This window comes from Drosophila willistoni, assembly GCF_018902025.1.
Source record: "Drosophila willistoni isolate 14030-0811.24 chromosome 2R unlocalized genomic scaffold, UCI_dwil_1.1 Seg167, whole genome shotgun sequence".
NCBI classification, from domain to species: domain Eukaryota; kingdom Metazoa; phylum Arthropoda; class Insecta; order Diptera; family Drosophilidae; genus Drosophila; species Drosophila willistoni.
In genome coordinates, this window is record NW_025814050.1 from 20507584 (window position 1) to 20528118 (window position 20535).

General features: G+C 33.2%; 1 protein-coding gene across 1 annotated transcript in view; it reads right to left on the bottom strand.

The window, feature by feature from the left end:
- LOC6641812 (protein bunched, class 2/F/G isoform) overlaps positions 1-20535 on the bottom strand; it is a 124470-nt gene that overhangs the window by 1293 nt on the left and 102642 nt on the right. The window lies entirely within an intron of this gene.

The following is a 20535-nucleotide window of genomic DNA, read 5'->3' on the forward strand; positions in this document are numbered from 1 at the left end:
CATGTTCCGCATGCCTTTAGATAGCTGAGTAAGAGGGGAGGGGAGGGTGCCCACTCTCTCTCTCATTCATAAATCAGCAATGTTTGCTCAATGTGGCGTGTTTCAACTTATTTCTATAACCCCCAATATTTCGTGTCATTGTCAATGCCAGAAACAAAAACCAAAACCAAAAACGAAAAGAAAAACCCACATACACACACACACACACACACACCTGAAAATCTAATAAACCTATTAGACAAGTGGGGTAGAGCAGGAGGAGGGGGAGCAGAAAAAAGGGGTAACGCGTGCATTGGCAACAGCCAAACGAACATGCAAGAAAAACCAAATAGATTTAGCTAGAATTTTCATTAAAGCATTTAGTTGCACGTGCAACTAAAACACAAAAGCAACAACATTTATTTCTTTTCTATGCCATTTTCCCCCAGAACAAACCCTTTCCACATTTTCCGCTTTTCTTTTAATGCGAAAATGTCAATAAAAAGAGCATGACGAAAGGAGGCATTCAGCCAGCCATCAGCCACCAGGTAGACCACAACAGACGACATCGAGAGCCCCAACTACTGTCGATGACATTCACAAAACGAGATGATGATGTTGAAGAGGAGAAGTAGCAAAGAAGAAGGAGGAGAAAGAGGAGGAGATGCCGATGAATTGCCAGTTCCGTTTCGAAAGAGGTTTTTCTTCTTGCCGGATTTAAAAATAGACACCGAAAAACTCTTCACTTTCAACCATTTTGTCTTTCTTTTTCGCCTTTCTTCTCGTCTTTCATCTCTTCTGTTTGTTTGTTGGCCTGAATCCGAAAACGTAAAACGTACAAAACAGCAAAATATGCGAAAATCAATGAAGAGAAATACCCTTATAAGGTAAGTAGGGGAAAAAAAAAGGTAAAATAACTACAACATCTCAGTTATTCAAAACTAAAGCTATATCTATTCCCAATCGGTTTAAAATTGTTAGATGCCTTTTTTTTAAAGGGCATATCTATAATTACATACTGAACAACGTCAGAGTGTGAGAAAGAGAGAGAGACAAAGTGATCATCACGTCATTATGAAAAAGCCAGCAAAATTTTATCGCACTTTTATGTTAGTCATCGGTTCTCGCTCTCCTACTACACACATACATATATGGATATACCTCCTATATATATATGCACTCGTATATTTCATATATGTCACTCATTGGGCATGAGACAAGGCATGGCTAACCATACAAATATCGCATGTTCCCAACGCGGTTCATCATATTTGGGCCTAGTGCCAAAAAACAAAAAAAAAAATATATAGATATAGATATGGAGAGGGCAGATAGATAAATTGATTTCGCACGTTTTCTTCCTTCTCATTTTTAGAATTCTATTTTATTTATAAGTTGACAAAATAGCAAAGAAGCAAAGAAAAACCTCAAAAAACAATTTAAAATACTTGTATGTATACATATAAAAAATTTATAAAAAAGGTAAATAATCGTAATTAAGCTGATACGAACGAAAACAAGAACCGGTTGCAACTGGTTAAAAGGTGCAAAAAAAACACAACCAAAAAGCCAGATTCAACAATAACGAAATAACAAATTATAATAACACCGTCATATCTGTCTACACTGAAAGGAAAAACGGGGAAAGACACAAACTACTGAACTTCAAAGTTGATTCTTCTCTTAAATTCAATATAGTTTTTTCGGAATAGAAAATACAGATGTAACCTCAGAGAAGGAGGAGGAGGAAATCTTATTATCTTATTTATTTAATTCAAAATGCCTTCAATAAAGTCAAAGAAAACCTTAGGTAATATTAAAAAGTTACTGATAGTTCTTTACATTATAAATTTAAAACTTTTATTCGTTTAAACTAACAAAAGGACTCTTCTTACATATGATTGATACCTTTAATTTCTTTCGAAAATAATCGATTAAAAAAACATCATGTCATTTCACATTATCCTCCATATAATTCCCTGTCATATCTCTGACCTCCTTGTAATCATATAGCAAACCCAAAAATAACCCGATAATAAATACCAATTGTTATACCATATATATAAGTAAAATAAAGTAGTATGAAGGAATTTCCGTTCATTATCTCAATTATTATATTTTGGATACATTTTTTTGTTGCTTTTGCTTCTTTGTTTGAGTGGTATAATTAATTTTCGACATTTTATTTATGGCTATTTATGATTTATGATGCATATAATAACCATTTTATAAGACCTTTAACGATCCAAAATATATTTTTGCACACTTCAGAGAAGATAAGCATAGAGTAATTTGTGAATTTGACTGATAAGAAAAGACCGAAATTTTAGGTAAACGGAAAAACCACTCGAACCACTCAAAATCTCACACACACACGAATTTGTGTTTGTATTCTTTGTCTAGTGGTTGGTCTTTTGGGATGGTTTGTGGTTGGTTTTATTTTTGTTTTTTCTTTTGGTACTCAGGTCACGCGTCGAGACTCTTCCCAAAACCCATCCCATCTCTGAGGTTCCAAACAACAAACAAACATGGCGTCCGTTGTGATGCACTTGTCCGGGTCCGCCGCTACCTAAAGAGCAGGAGGCTGAGTTCGAATGCGACAACAAGGAAGAATTAAGAGTTCGAGAAACACAGAGAGTGAGAGAGGTAGATTGAACGAGCGAGAGAGAACAAAGGATTTTGCTTTTCCTTTTGTTGCGGTGTTCAGGTAAATTATCTTAATTTGTTGTTGAGTTGAACACAATAGAATTTGGCAAAATACAAAAAAAGAATATTTTGAAAACTCATTAGGTTTGACTTTTTGGTATTTTTATCTGTGCAAATAATTTTGACTTGTGTTTCAGGTAATTAATTTAAAATTTTCACTCTTTTCTTTTAAGATTAAAGCAAAAACTTTTAATTTAGGGCCTATTTTCTGGTTCAATTTTTTTTAAAGTAATTAAGTACTTCTTTAACGTTGCAAATTACTTTTTAACTACTTAATTTTAAGCTTTCACTCAATGGTTTTAGTTTTGAAAGTACTTTAATGCAAAAAGTGCTTCATTTATAAATTTGTTCACTTTAATTTTATGACTCATATTTTTTATGTAATCAATATTTTCCTAATTATTTTTTTAAATACTTTTGTAATTACTTTTAAATACTTTTTCACTTTTCTACTTTTAAACAAGTAATGCTTCATTTAAATAATATTTCTTTTACTTTTTTTATTTTTTTGCTCGTAATTATTTTTAGTAATCATGAATCTTGTTAACTTTGCCAATTACTTTTTAAATACTTCGCCCTTTACTTTTGCCATACTTTTCACGTTTATTGTTCATTTTATGTTGCCCTTCACGTCTTGTAAATTTTTTCAACCATTTTTAATTTAAAATTCCAAAAATTTTCGTTTAATTAAATTAACATTTCAATTGCATTTTTTCAGCTTTTCGTTTTCTATTTAAAACATTTATCGACATTGAAAAAAAAACTAACAAAATGCGCGCAGCCTCTAAAAATCCCCTAAAAAAATCAATAAAATTGCATCTAGTTGAGAGATTTTTCGAGGTTTAATTTTTTTTTTCTTTTCTTTTTGGCTTGTAGACAAGGTAAACGTTTTATTTTTTGTTTCTTTTTCTTTGCGTTTTCCCCTTTGCACCCACAATTTTTCTTCTTCTGTTTTTGCTTTTCTGTATACATATATGTATTTCAGAGATTTCACAATATATTTTTTCTTTAACCAAATAAAATATATTTTAAATTTTTTCCTTGTTTTTTTTTGGTCTTTTTACTTTTTTCTCCTGACTTTTTCTCAATTTTTGACATAAATATTATATAGATTTTTTTTGGATTATTTTTGAGTACATACTTTTGCATTTGGCACCATGACGTAGCAGGGGCTATCGTAGCCCTTTTGCCAGATCTCGTATAGCCAATTCTCGGGCTGACGTAGTGACATAGTGCCCATCATTATGATTTGTGTGGTTGGTTTTTTTCTTTTGTTTAAAAATTAATCAAGACAATTTGTTGTGTTTCACTTTTTTTTTGTGGTTTTAATTGTTGGAATCACTTTTCAGATATATAAGATATGTGTATAGAGATATCAGCTGCACTTCACTTTTTTTTCTCTCTCTTTTATTTTTTTGCGTATTCGCTTTTTTCACCGTTGTTTATTTGACAGAAGTTCAGCAATAAATGAATTTGCTTTTAACTTTTTCTCTCTATTTTTTTTGGTAAATTGTGAGACCGGCGCAGAGCTTTTTGAGCTTTTTTCTCAAGTTTTTGAAGTTTTTGTGTTTTTTGTTTAATATTTGAATTAATATAATTCAAGTTTCAAGTCTCTTTGGGGCTTAAAAAAATTATTTAAAAAATGTTTTTTTCTGTTTTTTTTTTTTTAAATTTATATATATATACACAAAATATTGGTATATATATATGCGAATTTGTTTTAGTGTGTCTTGTGGTGAGTTGAACTGGCGACTGAACGTCTGAACATTGAGTGCAATGGCTTTTATATGAAAATGGGCTTTGAGTGAATAAGTATTTTAGGCGCTCTCTCTCTCTCTCCATTTCTGGGCAGAGAGCGATCAACGTTTGCGCAAAGAGAGAGAAAACAGTAGTTGACTTTCAGGCTCATGCTCTTGCTATTGTTCGCTCTCTCTCTCACTCTCTCACCGCCTGTCTGTATCTGTTGAGATACTTTTGTATCTGCATCTGTGTGTGAGAGTGTGTGTGTGTACCTGCTGTATGTATCTGTCGGTTGCTGCTGTTGTTGCCTGTCTATAAGTATTTTTCACTTTGCTTTGCTTATTTGTTTTTTTGTTTTCGTCGTTCTCTTGTTGTTGCTCATTTTTTTTTTGGCTCTCTGTTTGTTTTGACGCCAAGATTCTCCTCTACTTGGCTTCCCCTTCTCAATCTCCTACACCCCCTTGGCCGTTGCCTTTCTTCCCTCATTCACTTACATTTTTTCTATTTATTTGTTTAACTTTTTTCTTATATGTATATATATTTCTTATTCCTTTTAAAGATCTTCTTTCAGCCGGCTTTTTATTTTATGATCTGATACGAAATTTATATGAAAAAATTTTATTTCAATTTTTTGAAGCTACGACGCAAAAACTTTACGACATTTTTGTTGTTGTTGTCTTTAATTTTTTTTTCCTTTTGGTGTTTATCAACTTTTTCTCACTCTCTTGCGTTGCTCCTTGCCTCTCCCTTGCTCTTTTTCTCACTCTCTCTCTCTCTCTTTTGGCGTTCTTATAGATACTTTTCCCGTGCCACGCGGTGGTTTTTTGGTTATTTTCCTTCTTTTTATTTCTTTTTGGGGTTGGGTTTTCTTACCTTTTGCGCATTGCGTTTCCAAAATAACATAAAGAAAAACGATTTTCCTACTTTAATGTTCAACAAATTCAGTTGTAACTTATACTGCAAAAAGTAGAAGAACATTTGCAACAACAACAATTAAACAAATATCGATTTCACACACACACCCGAGACAAAACAGCAAAACAAAATATTAAAAAAAAACATCCGCAATGCAATTCATTAAATACTCCTCCAACTCGTGTCAAAACAAAACAACAATTAAATGGCCATTTAAATAAACAATATAATAATAGTAATAATTATTAATATTACAGGGGAAAACACAAAAAGGGCTTTAATTGCTCTGAAATTTCTCTTGTCTATGGACAAAAACAGAGAATACAAAATATTAATAAGAAAAGAAAGCAAATGAAATAAATCATTTTAAGTAATAGTTAGAAATATGAAACAAAACAAGATGCTTTTCCTACATTTGTTTACCAGGAAATCGGGTGGACAATCAATAATGAATACTTTTCTGTTTCCTAATGCAACTGTAGACGACGATACTCGTGTCCATTCATCATAACACTACAGAATCGATCTACATACATATGCATATATATGTATATATATACATAGATGTATGTATATGTGTACATATACAACGTTTATTTATTCATTTCAACTACAGAAAACAAACAAACTAACATTAAATCACAATAGAAAACACATATAAATTCAAACCGAATCATAAAATGCTCTTTTTTTAGTGGGTTTAAGTTGGATAATGAAAATATACATATTAGCTTTACTTTAAGGGTAAAGAAATATATCTTTTACATGAAACTTGCATTAGGAATTTACTTTAAAGTGATTAGTTCATTTCGGTTTATAACGGTCGTTTGATAAGAGACTCTGAATAAATCTTAGAAAATGAATAACTCTGAATAAATCAATATAAATATAGAGAAACTGAAAGAAAATGTTTCAATCATCTCAACTCTACATCTCTCATCTACATTCAGCTTAGGTTTCGAATGAAATTGATGAATTTCCTGGGCAGTTCTTGAAAGAAACATTACTTGGTGGTTGCAACTAACTTCAATTCGAATAACCGACATCAATTTCATTGCTGTGTCAGTTTGGTAATGCTTTGAAGTTAGAAAGAACTCTTGTCCAGAAACCTTAAAAGCTATAAAGGTGTTATCTCAAGATTTCTAAGATAACCAAAATGAAACCGATACTATAAGATTAAGATGAGTTATGGACATGAGCCAACCGAAATTAATTCTTTAAGTTTAGAGTTCTTCTTCAATTGAAAACGGTTAAGGCATAGTTAACAATGAAGAAACCTTAAAGGTTAATATTCAATGGGGAAGGCATATTTAAGCATAACCTCAGCATGAGGCAATAGTTAACCAGTTAATCAAAGCAATTAAGTCTTTACTGATTGCTAAAAATCTATGTATACCCTTTCCCATTGTTAGGGTATATAACAGCAGATAAAAGAATGCACAATTTTTGCTCTGTGCGTGTGTGTAGTTGGTGTTTGTGCATTATTTCGAATCAACAAATGGAAATTTCGAAATCGTCGCCGCGTCTGAGCGGGCAATCAATAAAAATTGAAACGCAACTAACAAACCGACCAGTCCCTCCCCCCTTTCTGAGGCGCGGTCGGGGGGGTTGTGGGTGTGTTTTGTAATAGTTTGACCACACACACACAAACACACACATGCAAGGGAGGGGGCAGCAGGACGGTAGAGGAATTCCCTGTTTGCTTTCGTTCATAACAAATTTGTAAACACGCGGAAAAGTTATAAAATATTTCTTTCTTTCTCTCGTTTTGTTGTAAAAAGAGTGTGGAAATTTTTAATAATATCAAAAACAAAAAGGCATTGAGAGAAAGAGAGTGAGAGCGAGCGTAGAGCAGGGAAAATTATGCCATGTTCTCAACACGTGAAAAGGCATTTTCGACGACATTTAAGAAATAGTTTTCCGATTTATGTAAAGCTCCTATATATATATGTAGTTATTTATTTACTTGTGGAATTTTTATGTCAGGCTAAAATTTCCAAATGCATTTGTCCAAGTGGAATTTAGTTGAACCGCTTTGTGATAAGATAAAAGTTAAGGGAATATATTATATGGCCATAATATGCAATTATCTCTCTCCCTCTCTTTCTCTCTCTTTTAGACTGTCTGGCAGTCAGTTAGTCTCCCAAAACTGTATTAGTCAGTTCTAGAAACACTTTAGACTCATCACTATCTATTTTGGTGGAATTTTACAAGTGATTTTCCCTGCATCAATAAAGGTGACTCCGACTAACGAGATAGAGAGAATGAGAACGAGATGAGTGAGTTATAAAATATCTTGGGTAAACATTCTATTCACTTAACAAGTTGGCATAACAAGAACTTCTCCTTTAGAGTGAAGCTAACAAAGTCACTTGGGTAAGATTTAATGAAGCCTTCTTCAATGAGGCATATAACTTTTGCCTTTGACCGAGTCTAGAGGAAGGGTTGAGGGTTCTTGTCAATAAGTTAGAGTGAATGCTTTTAACAATATAGATAACTGAGACCGTGAAATGGGGAAACTTTGCCCCTTTACGTATGCTATAGGCTGGAAAAATCTTCATTATTTGCAACAAATTCGAAATTCCAATACTTCTGGAACTAACTTAACTGCTTTTAAGCTAGTCTGACTTGAAATTCCAATTTTATTTTACTTTAAGTAATATCTTTAGAGTTGTATCTACACTTAGTCTAAATTACCAACAATTTCTGTAGATCGCTTTCTAAATACGAAACGGAACTAAAATGCTAACAAATTGTTCTTATCAGTATTATAAGAGAACTTGTTCTAAGCAGCTTTAGCTTCTTTCCACAAATTAGTTTCAGTTCGAACTTTTCGTTTTTTGTGTCGTTGTATTTTGTATTCCACTGACGTAGGCAGAGAATGTTAGAAAGAGATAGAGAACTATAGAACTAAATGATCGGTCAATTGAAATTCATTAAAAACAAATCAAATTCAAACAACAGAATCGAACAGAAATCGTTCACAAATTGCTAGCCAGTAAGTATTGTGTATAGATATATCGTCAACCCTTTTAAAGATGGTTAAAAGTTGGCTTTTTCGAAAAAACAATTATATTTGAACATTATCTTCATCAGCTCATTGTCTCATCTCATCATTTTGGTCTTATCAATTTGCCATTTTGTCTGGCTTGACTCTGTCTATCGCTGTAAAAATTTGTTTTACTTATCAGCCAAGTTTAGCTCATTTTTCACACAATGCTTGCGTGATTATCAAAAGTCAAACAGACAGACTGGCGGACAGAGAGACTTTGCCTCAGTTTATACACTCTGAAAGTAAACTATTAGCTCAACATTTGTTTACTACAAAGAAACACACTACGTAGTTGATAAAAACTAAAAGATTTAGTTTACTCAAGGTGAATCTCTAACCTGCTACCACACTGATATATATATCTTTTCTGAAATCTCTTTATTTTTTTCGACGCGTGTCATCCAAGTTTTTTTTTTGTTTTGTCTATTGACTTGGTTTAGTTGTTACTGGCACGTGGACTATTTCTTTTTCTTTTCTTTTTCGTACTAGACCTTATCAATTTGTTGGCTAATTGCATCTAACAGATACAAATACAAGTGCATATATATACAAAGGAAATTACTAATCAAATGTTTTTGTCGATTGCCGCACTAAACGAGCTCAATAGGTGAGCGAGACAAAGAATATACTATAAAGATCTTTTATATAGTAGTTGGAAAAACTGAGCAGCCATCATGAAAAAAATCAAACACTTTAAGACAAGAACTGAGACTGAGTAAACGTAGGAGAAGAGGATGGCCATGAATTGAGTCCTAGAAAGGACTTTATATAGTTTAATAGTTTGTCAATAGAGGCAGAGATAATTACTTTTAGATTCAACTGAGGAAATTTAAGTTTCCCCAGTAATGAAAACAGATTTATCCATCTAAGTTTAGTATTTAATTTCTATTTTATAATGGAAAATGGTTTAACGTATTTGGAATTGGAATTAGTTTGAAACAGATTTAAATATAATTTTGGAAGATAAAAACTCGTAAGTTATTGATAATGGAAAAATGTTAAGTCTGGGTAATGAAAACTATAGGTAAATGATTTAGTTTTAAACTTCAGATAAGATTTTCTAACAAAACTTTCAAGTATGAAAATCCCCAATTAAAAAAATTAAACCTTCTAAAGATATGAAAAAGGTCTTAAAAACTTAAACAAATGACGCAAGTCTTAAATTTAGAAATTATAAAGATATTGCATTAAATTTAACATTAAATTTATATTATATGTAAATCAGGGAAACATTTGTCTTTCTCTTGGACCTTTTTTTTTATATTTTAACAGGAAATTCATTTCAATTAATTTCCCTTACATTGTTAGCGGGAGCTTCTAGAATATTTTTTGAAAAATATATTTGTGAAAGCATTTCAAACGAAATGATTTAGTTCAACATGTGGTAAGTTGTCATGCCTACTAAATCTTTCACATTATTCGCACAAGAAATTGTTGTATGTTCTTTTGACAGATTTAAATTAGGTTGATCTTTAAAGGGGGATGGGACCATCAGGTTGACTCTGACTGACTGATGGCTCATCTTTTTCTCGGGAAATGAAATTAAAGAACTTTCTCAAGCACAGAGAGCGCAACAACTAATACTAATTAAAAACAGAAAAGCCAAAATGGTTACAAGGATACGCTACAGAAGAGACAAACGAAAACAAAAGAAAATTCTATGAAAATTTCTTCTATTATATGAATTCAGGTCAAGAGGAAAGTTTATTCAACCGATTTAAGCAAATCTCTTGCAAGTATAAATAACTTGAGCGAAAAAAAAAATGATATATATATTCTATGTCTATATAGACGCATTTATGTTTTGCGGAGGTCTCCCACACGCCAAAGTCTATTAAGAGTGTGCAGATTAGAAGCGGCCATAATAAATATATATCTATCTATTGGTTTATTTTCGTATTTTCGTGTATTTTGAAGGTAGGCACAAAGAAAACATCACTTGAAAAGCTAATTACCACACGCGCCGAGACAAAAATATCACACGCACACACACACACACACACACACAGAGACACATCTTTTACAACTAATTTGCACATTCAAATGCAATTAGCGGGAGGTTGTTTGGTTGGTTGGACGAATGGACCCACCTACCTACCCATTTGGATGGGTTGCTACCTGAGAAACGAACGAACGACTAGGACCAGTGGCTGGCTAGAGGAGTAGAATGAGGAGGAACAGCAGGAGGTGGTGGTGAGTGAAGGCGACGACCAGTCATAAAATCGTTTTAAATGCCACAACCAAAAAGCACACACACCAAAAAATCTTGTCTTGTCTGACGATTTAATTGCAATTGCAATTTTGTTTCGCCTTCTGTCTGTCTGCCTGAGTTTTGGACTGACTAAATGACTGACGCATTAGTTTTTATGGGACCCAAAATAAATCTGCTGGCATATGTGCACATACAATTAATATTTTGCTGGCAATTCGCTTGTGAGAAAATAAAAGCCTAAAAAGGCGTGGCAAACATATTTGGAATTAGAATTAGTTTTAGTTATTAGAATGAAAACCTATTCGAGAAAACCATTGAATGGGCTTACTTTACTAAAGTAAAGCGAAAAACAGATTAAAAATATGAAAAACTAAAAGAAATGAATGATAAAAACTTGTAAAATGGAATCTTACATTCATTATTATTATCACACTTTTTATTAGTTTGAAAGCAAAACTATGCGATTAAATTGCAGATCTTTAATGGGTATTAAAAGCCTCTTTTCCTCTTGTATAGTAAGCTTCATTTACTTGCAATTCCCAACTAGTTTTTGCATTAAAGATATGATCTGCTGAACTTGCTGTTTTTTCAAGCACTACACTGACCATGCCTTTTCCAATCGACATAGGATTCACTGCAACTGCCTTAGATGGGCTTGGTGACGTCCTCGTCTCCACATGAACTGCTAAAGGATCGACAGCTGCTCGAGATACGCATTGGTTGATTTCCTTTCTAGAACTAAATTTCAATTTATTATTTTTATTTGGTTTATTACAAACAACCCCTTAACATTCAAATTTCATAGGCTTAAAGCATCGTCGATCGTTCGATCGAAAAGACCCTCGACGACATCCCTTGGCTAAAAACTCATCAACAAAAACATTTCTGTGTAAAATGCTGACAATTTCCTATTTTCTTCAAAAAGTTCTTAAGAACTGCAAGATAACTGTTAATTTCATCGAAGATCAATTAGTAGAAGAGAAGAAATAAACATTTCCTCAGAAATTCGCTTACTCCCCCACCACATATGGGGGCCCCTTGTGTTATTATCATCATAATGATCACCTCATCCAGGGCCTATGGGAAAGGGTTCTCTCATGCATATTGAGTCGGTTTTGGAATTTTGTGGTAAACAAATGAAGAGCCCAAAAGGGAATAGAGAATAAAAATAAAAGGCACAACAACAACAAATAAAACAGAAACAGAAAATTAATGAAAATACGAAATGAAAACAAAAAAAAAATTGCCCACAAATAATCATGAATTATTCAAGGCCAATCGAAACTATTATGGCATATATATATCATTGCTTTTTGGGTTCTACTCACATTGTTATTGTTTCTCTAATTCTCTTTGGTTCTGTTGTCAAAATACCCTAACTAAAGTGGGTATATTTAGGGAGTTATTTCAATGGGATCTTAGCTTTTATTAGTCACTTTGCTTAGTGAAATTTCACAACTACTTCTAACTTGTTACTAAAAGACTATTCTCCACTAGTTTAAAAAGTTTCCCTAAAATCTAAAAAATTTATTGAATTTTTAGCATTACTTAATTTAAATTTGTAAAGACATTTGAACAAAATAAGGAAATTAAACTGACAGGAAGGAAGTTTTTGCTTAGAGATTTATAAGAATTTCACATAAACTTTCAAATCTTCAAATAGGGTATTTGCCTAGTCGATACTCTAAAATACACTACATACATTTGTCTGTTTTGTATACATATCTATGTTTTTTTTTGGGTTAGAAATTCTTGGCCACTTTTGTTTTTATCATGCGGGGACTCGGTGCGACTTTTAATGTGAAATATTTTAATTATTTTGTTTTGTTTGTTTTTTTTTTTTTTTTTGGTGTTTGTGGAAAGCAACAACGAAAATCATTCATTGGCTGTGTGTTTGTTGGCTATTTTTGGCAAATTTCTTGTACGTCTTAATAATCCTCCCACTCCTCCTCCTCCTTCGTCTGCTGTCCCCCTTGATGGCGTTTGTTATTTTCCATATAGTGTCAAAGTAGTTTTCAATTCCATTCAATTTAGAACTATGGAATTTTTTTGTTCTTTCGTTCTTTTGCTACTTGTTTTGATTGAAATTGAAATTCATTCAGAGTGTTTGGAAAAAAATTCACAACTAATTGACTTACGCTGACCGACAAGAAAGGAATATTTATACAACACATCATATATGTAGATTATATTATTGTTTTGATGTTGTCTTTTTCGTTTTGTTTTTGCTTACCTGCAAATAGAAAAGAAAAGAGAAATGTGTCATTAATTATGTGGATAAACAAGAGTTTGGTATATTTTCTTAGAAAATACTTAATATTATATACCAAAGACATGAATATATAAATGTCATCAAGTTATAATGATTTATATTTTGGCATAATAATAATAAATCTGTTTCAGAGTAGATATAAAATTGGTTCCAAAGGTCTCTAGGAATTTCTTGACTTAAGAATTGGTTCCAATTAATTTAATTCAAAATTAAGTGGTTCCAAATAATTAAAAAGACTTCGTTTTCTAACGTTTAGATCTGTTTTACTAACTAACACAAACATAAATTCAATTTGGAATGAAATACCAAATTAGTTTCTTTTATTATCTAGGCGTTAGCCAACACTTTTCCAAAAATATTGCAATAGTTGTTCAATGTGACCTTAGCAATCCCTTAAGGTAGGCAATACTTTTTAAAATTACTCTACACTTGCTTAAAGTGGTTCTAAGTCGAACTTAATTCATGATTATTTTATTTTCCTTTTAACAAACATTCCCATCTAATCTCTAAAGGTTCATTTATTCAAATACTTTAAATTCAAATCAAAAATGATTTAAAGTCTTAGTTTTAATATTTTTTTTTACTTCCAAAAGTCCTCTTTACTGAACTAGTTCTATATTTTTTCTTTGCTTTAGTTTTTGCGTAGTTTTGACATTTGCCTCTTTATAATGCGGAAGCAAAAGTCTGCCTATATATATAATGTATTTTTATGGTTTGTTGACTGTCATGTCTGCCCACACACACACACTCTTGCACACACTCACTGGCACACTCACACACAATCAGTGAATACAAAAGCTTTAGCTCTTTTTGATATATTTATGGGTGGTTCTTGGTTATTTGTTTTTCTAGACAAAATAGAAAATAGTAGGAAAAGAAGGAGAAACTTTCCACTGTCGTGTGTCTTTCACATGTTGTTTTGGGCCTAGTTTGCTCTCGTATTGCCAACAGTGTTTGTCTCTTGTTGGTTGTTGGCTGGCTAGCTGGCTGGCTGGCTGTCGGTTGACAGACATATTGGTGTCAATTAAAATTATACGCAGAGGCATCCGAAAATACACGGACGTACGACACACGTGGTAAGGAACGGCAATTAATCATCAATTGCAAAATCTTTTTTAAATTTAACGATGAGATAAATATACATACATATACGAAAACAAAAACAAAATGCAAATACCATCAAAAGGCGAGCAGTAAAATGAGAGTTGGTTTATATTATTATTTGTTTAATGTGTTGGTGTATTCGATCATGGCCAAATTTATATATATACTAACATCAGGTAGGTGTGTCTCTGTTGGCCAAAAAACACAAAAAAAAACAACGCGCGACACGCACACGCAACAAATGACGCGGCGACTGAAGCTAACCAACTTGTCTAACAGGTCTCCAAAGTCAATAAAGTTGCGGCGGCGTGTTGAGACTTCTCTCTAAGGAGGGGGCCCGGAGGGAGGCGGTCCGCTTTTACGCTAAGCGAACGCATTTAAATGAGTCGATGACGACGTCTACGTCTACGTCGACTGAAGTCAAAGTGCTTTGCCCATAAATTAAGACTAACACACAAAACGCACTTGAAATTATGTTAAACTTTTCATTATTATACCCTTGCAAAAAGTGTATATTAATTTTGGTCAGAAGTGTGCAACGCATAGAAGGAAGCATTTCCGATCATATAAAGTATATATATTCTTGATCAGCACGACGAGACGAGTTCAAATCGCCATGTCCGTCCGCCCGTCTGTCCGTCCGTCTGGATCAACGCAAACTCCTCCTAGACCGTTGGAGCTACAGAGCTGAAATTTTGCATGTAGGCTTGTATTAACTGCAGGCGTTGTATATCTCGGATTCAGCCGGATCGGATCACTATATCATATAGCTCCAATACAAACGGCAAAGGCACGAACAGTGACTTTTCTTAATAACTTCGTTATTTTCTGAGCTATTGTCATGAAATTTAATATTGGTGAGTGAATTACACATATAAACGACTGTGCCAAATTTGATCAAGATCGGGTGACTATATCATATAGCTCCCATAGGAACGATCTTTCGAAAACAGTGACTTTTGTCAATAACTTCGTTACTTTTGACGCGATTGCTTTCAAATTAAACATTTGTTAGTTTAATATATCTGTTAATGACTGTGCCGAATTTGATAAAGATCGGGTAACTATATCATATAGCTCCCATAGGAACGCTCAGTGCAAAACAGTGACTCAGATCAATATCTTCGTTATTTCATATACTAAGATTGTAGGCCGTTCTTTCGCAATATTAGCCTTTTTAGCTTGAACGTTTTTCTACTTTAATGGCTATAGGTAAGGAAAGAGTTACCATAAAAGTTGCAAGGGTATACAAACTTTGACGCGGTCGAAGTTAGCCCCGGCCCTCTGGTTTTTGTTTTCGTTTTTGGCAAATCGCTGTGGATCATCGCAAAAGTGTGAATAAAAATTCAGACATTAAATTATTTGTTTAAACTCATATTTATGAGTTTCATAAGTGAAAGCTGAATTTAGGTGTATTTTAACTGCCTTTTTTCTGATCAGCGAATTTTTAATTACAATTACTAGATCCAAGGCAAATATGGGTCAAGGTTTTAAGCAATAACATTGATATAAGTTGATTTAGGTGAATAGCTGACCACTGAAAAGAACTAGTTCAATTAAATATTTGGAATTTCTAAATTAGGGAATTTAATTAAATTTAATTAAATCCCCAAATTCTTAAATATTCTCATATAAATGTATGAGTTCTACTTCTTTTAAATGAACTAGTTCCCTAGGCATTTAATATTTGCTTTTAAGCACATTTCATTAAATTACAAAAGGTATTTAATAATTGATCAATTTATTTATTAAATAATCCATTAATATTTATCGGCAAAAACAGGTTCAATTAGTTAATGACTTACTAAATAGTATTTTTAACTGACTGATGTCACTGATTCTCACTGGCAGTTTGACTAACCCAATTTAGAAAGCACAGACGACTACAAACAAATATGTATGTATAGATAGATATACATATTTATATAGTATATATCCACCATATGCATAATTTTTTTGTCTCTCCGACCCTGATCCCTGACAAATTGCCGAACATTCATTTAAATACTATATGTTTATATGTATGACACAAAAAAAAGATTATAAATTATTATAGCCAGGGCTATTTTCAACAATTGGTATCAATTTTTTGTTCGTTTTTTGGTATTTTTAGCAATTTTTGCCATATTTTTGTTCCCCTCGTCGCATTTTTGTTTCCATATCTTCATGTTTCATGTATCGTGCCGGTTAATTAGGTCACTCGTTGCTTTTTTGTCATTTTTCAATAATAATTTTTATATTTTTAACATTTTTTTTTTGTTTCTTTGATTTTTTTTTGTTTATGTTTTTTGCCTGCCTGGCAACAGCGCACAATAACAACGACACAAGAGGACACGGGGGCGTGGCAGTTTGGAGGCAGAAAATTTGGTTTTTTGTTTCTTGTTTTTAGCTGTTGAGTTTGACAGTTGATTGACATTTTCAGTTGTTTGGTTAAAAGTGGCACAGACGAGACGAGAGAAAAAAAATTACCAAAACAAATGGCAAAAAGAGACGTAGATTTCTTATACCCTTGCATATTATATATTTAGTAGATTGATTTTATACTAAAAATGTCCTTTCTCATTAAACATAAAGCTAATTTTGACAGCATCTTTTGAAAATTTAATAATCATGTGAGTAAGAAAGATTGCTTACGCTGATGCGTCGGGGTCACCAAAATCTTAGAGCGCGCTTTTCTGACTATTCAATACTGAAACGAATGTGCCTGGACCTCTTCTTTATTCAAAAACAAAGCAATTATTTGGCATCATGCTAAGAAACTTTCCTCATTGTCTTATGGCCGAGGTTAAAGTAAATCTCTTTATATATATAATTTACTTGAAATCGGGTCTAGGTTGAAAATACTTGAGTAAATTGTTTTTTATTTATTTCTATTGTACAGAAAGTGATTAAGAACACATTGAGCTTTGTTTTAATTGTTTTTTTGTATTTCGCATTTACTTCCTAGATATTAAAAGCTTTTTTAAGCGATTTTTCTCGGCTGAGCGAGCAATTTGTTGTAGAACGAGAGAACAAAAGACGGAAGATATATACATATATGAATACTGACGACGATGGCGACGAGGAGAGTTCATATCGATTATATGGCACAAAGGTCAATATATCCCCCAAACTGACTACCATTAACTGTCTGAGCCATAGAGAAACATTCATCAAAATAAATGTATGGCAATTTGTTTGAGAGCCCAAAAGAAACCAGTTTGCCGACATTTATTCGATATGGCAAACAACTTTTGTGCAAATTTGTTTTCTGTGTTTTTAAGGTTGCGGAAACAAATTTTATTGAGCCACAAGTATTAAAGAATTTCAGACGAGCGAAAAATGGAAAAACCACAATAGTTTTAATGAAAGTTCTGGGGAAAAGCGTCACGTAGTTTCTTATGACCTACATGAGAAAATCAAGTGTTACATGGGACAGATTGACCTAAAAGAAAATATAAAGAAGAACTCAAAGAAATTAAAAATAAATTGACCTTTACTTTAAATATTTACCTTAATACAATTCCCTCTTTCCCTCATCTAAATCAACAGTTAAGGCAAATTTCATTTAGATTGGATTATAAATTGATTTCTAGTCTTAACACAATTTGTCTAGTCTGTGGCCAAATTGGAATCTATTCAAGGTTCTATTGAAAAAGGCTCTTTACCCCCCACATAAGAGCACACTTTTAGAGATAAACTGAACACACGCTCATTTTTAATGCGATAGAGACAGAGTAGACCCAAGGGTGTTTTTATTCTGATAAGATGTGTCTATATGCCGCCCCATATCAAACAATTCCCTCAAGGGTTGGGTGTTCTGTTTCAACTAAAAGACCTATATAGTGGGTTGGGCAAGGGGGAACACACAAAAAAGTTTGAATGACTTTTTGATTACGATTTTTTTCGCATTTAAAGTTCGTATTCGTTGTTGTTATTGAAAATTGAGTTTGCCTGGCAACACAACACACACACAGAGACACAAAACAATCAAACTGCATTCAATCTATAGTCTATATACATACTAGACATATGCATGTATTCATGTATGGCGATAAAAAGCTGACCCAGTTTTTTGTTTTTTTTTTTTCGAAGCCACGTTCGTAGAGGCGGCAAATGCAATGCAACTGCAAATTAAAACAGACACTAAAAAGTTTAGCAAAAGGAAAAACATGTTTTCAATTAGTTTTCCTTATGCTTTAGTATTAATATTCCGGTTTATTCCTTTAGTCAATGTTTTATCCCATCAATTTTTTGAGACTTTTCCTCGAATTTTCAACAATTTTTCACTCCCTTTTTCATTACAAACTTGTGTGCAAATTTTTGTATTTAAGCTAATTGCTACCAACAAAAAAATTTTACTGCGAATTTGTAGTTTGTTGCATGACTGAGTCACATTCGGTGTAACCATTGCCATTCCCCACGGTCTTCCACTCTCTCCCAACTCCATCGTTAAGTTCAGATCTGCTCATCGACTGAACTGTGAGGAGGTGAGCTCATTGCCTGAGGGTAAGGTTAGATTGCATTTTGGTATAAGTTTCACAAGAATTGTAAAAGTACGGCGCAACAACCTCCATCATAAAAGACAAGCATCAAATATCACAAACTGATTTCTAAAGAATATTACGAAACGTGTCCAAAGGGTATATAGTATATATATATTACATACACCAAATGAGAGGAAGAGAGAGAGAGATGGAGAGAGCTCAGCATCAAAGTGCATTTTATGACGCAATTTAAGAACAAAAGGTTGAAATGACGTCAGGCCAAACTAACTGATCAGATTTAACCATAGAGTCGATGTTGGCATTTACTGGCTTAGATATGGTAAATAAGATTTATTAAATATCAAGTGAATAAACGATTATTATTCATTGAAGTCTTAAAAGTTGTAAAAAAATAAGGTAGAGGTTATATTTTTCGATCATTTTTCGATTATGGCATAACGATTAACGACATCGTCATAAGTATATTGGCATCAAGTTATCGAAACACCCATTTAGGGAGATTATATCGATATTAACAGGCAGATATCGATAGCTTAATAGATATTTCATACATAAAAAAAAGCAATTCGAAGATTTTAGGTATAACTGTTTTGAATTTCCGATTCTTTTTCGGAACTTTCAGAACTTTAAGTCAACTGCATCGAAAACATTTAAATTCTTTATTTCTGTGACAAATTGCCCATCTCTAGGCCAATAAATGTTCATCAAGTGCCACTGTAGAGATCGAATGATAGACACGCAATCATCTGTCCAGCCCGTCGCCCTCCTACCAGCAAAAATGCCAAGCCTAATTAGCAATGTGCTCTCTATTACCGGCGATTATCTAAAGCTGTTCGATATAAAAGTCGACCCATAAACTATGCCAGACACTTAGCCCATTCAGATGCTAGTGTCGTGACGTCAATTGAGCTGAGTTGTGTGGTTGGTTGGCTTAAAGTGCGCGGGCCTGTCATTTGTCAATGCAATTAGAGCAGATATAGCCAGTCGATATAGATACCCATCGATTGCAGACAGATACATGAATTGCTCACTCAGGAAGGTAGTGAAAAGTCTTGTTTATCGCCGCCAAGGCACGTGGCCCTACAATGCGGACCAACTGTTGGGATTTTCCTACGTTTAGTCAAAAAGGGGTAAATAAAAACAAGTTGAAAGACTTTCCTACTAAGTCGTCTCTCTTTTCTTGATCTGGGGTATCTTATGTAACAAAAGTAAGTTGTTGTTTTCCAACTCTCCTCTAATACACTTGCACAAACACTTTCGATGCGGCGAGGAGTGGTAAAAACCCAACCTGAACCCACCCACCCACTCAAAACAGTCTGTCCAAAGTTTATGTATATATTTACGCCTATATTTATTATCTTATCTGAACAACTTATTATGTTTATGGGGCTCTTGGAGGTGTTTTTCAAGAAAAACAAGAAAACAAATGGTATGGCGCAAAATTCTAGTCCGAAAAGTTAATGCCAACTAATGTCATTAAGTCATTAACTGGGCTTATCATGTTATTTGGCCAGAAAAATATCTTCCTCAATTAATGGGTGTCAATCGTCATATAATTATGTTGGGATAGGAAAAGGTTTGGTTGCCAGAAAAACAAAAAACAAACTAATTGGTTTGATTTCAAAGATTGTTAATGAGTTGATAAGTCCCTCTGTACTCTTTCTGAATGAATGTATATTAGTTATTTCGTTCAATTAGAAAGGTTTCAACAGATAAGTGCTGGTTAATGATCATAGAGAAGAGGTCAACCCTTCTTTAGGTACTTTCTCGTATAGGAAAAGTAGAGCAAGTATCTTTCCAATAGTTAGAATTATTTGTTTTAATTACCTTGACGATGATTTTCTTTGTATTATTTAGCTATTGATAAGCTAAAAGTTGAAGTTTTGGTTGATTTGGTTTTATTGTTACTGTTCAAATCAGTTATTAAATATTAGTCTAACCTAAAAACCGCCGCAAACAATCTTATCTCGGTGCTCGCATAATTGAAAATGGCGCCTAGAGAACTTTGATTAGCCATACAAGGAATGAAAATGACAATCAAACGCAATAAATACACATTTCTTCTTCG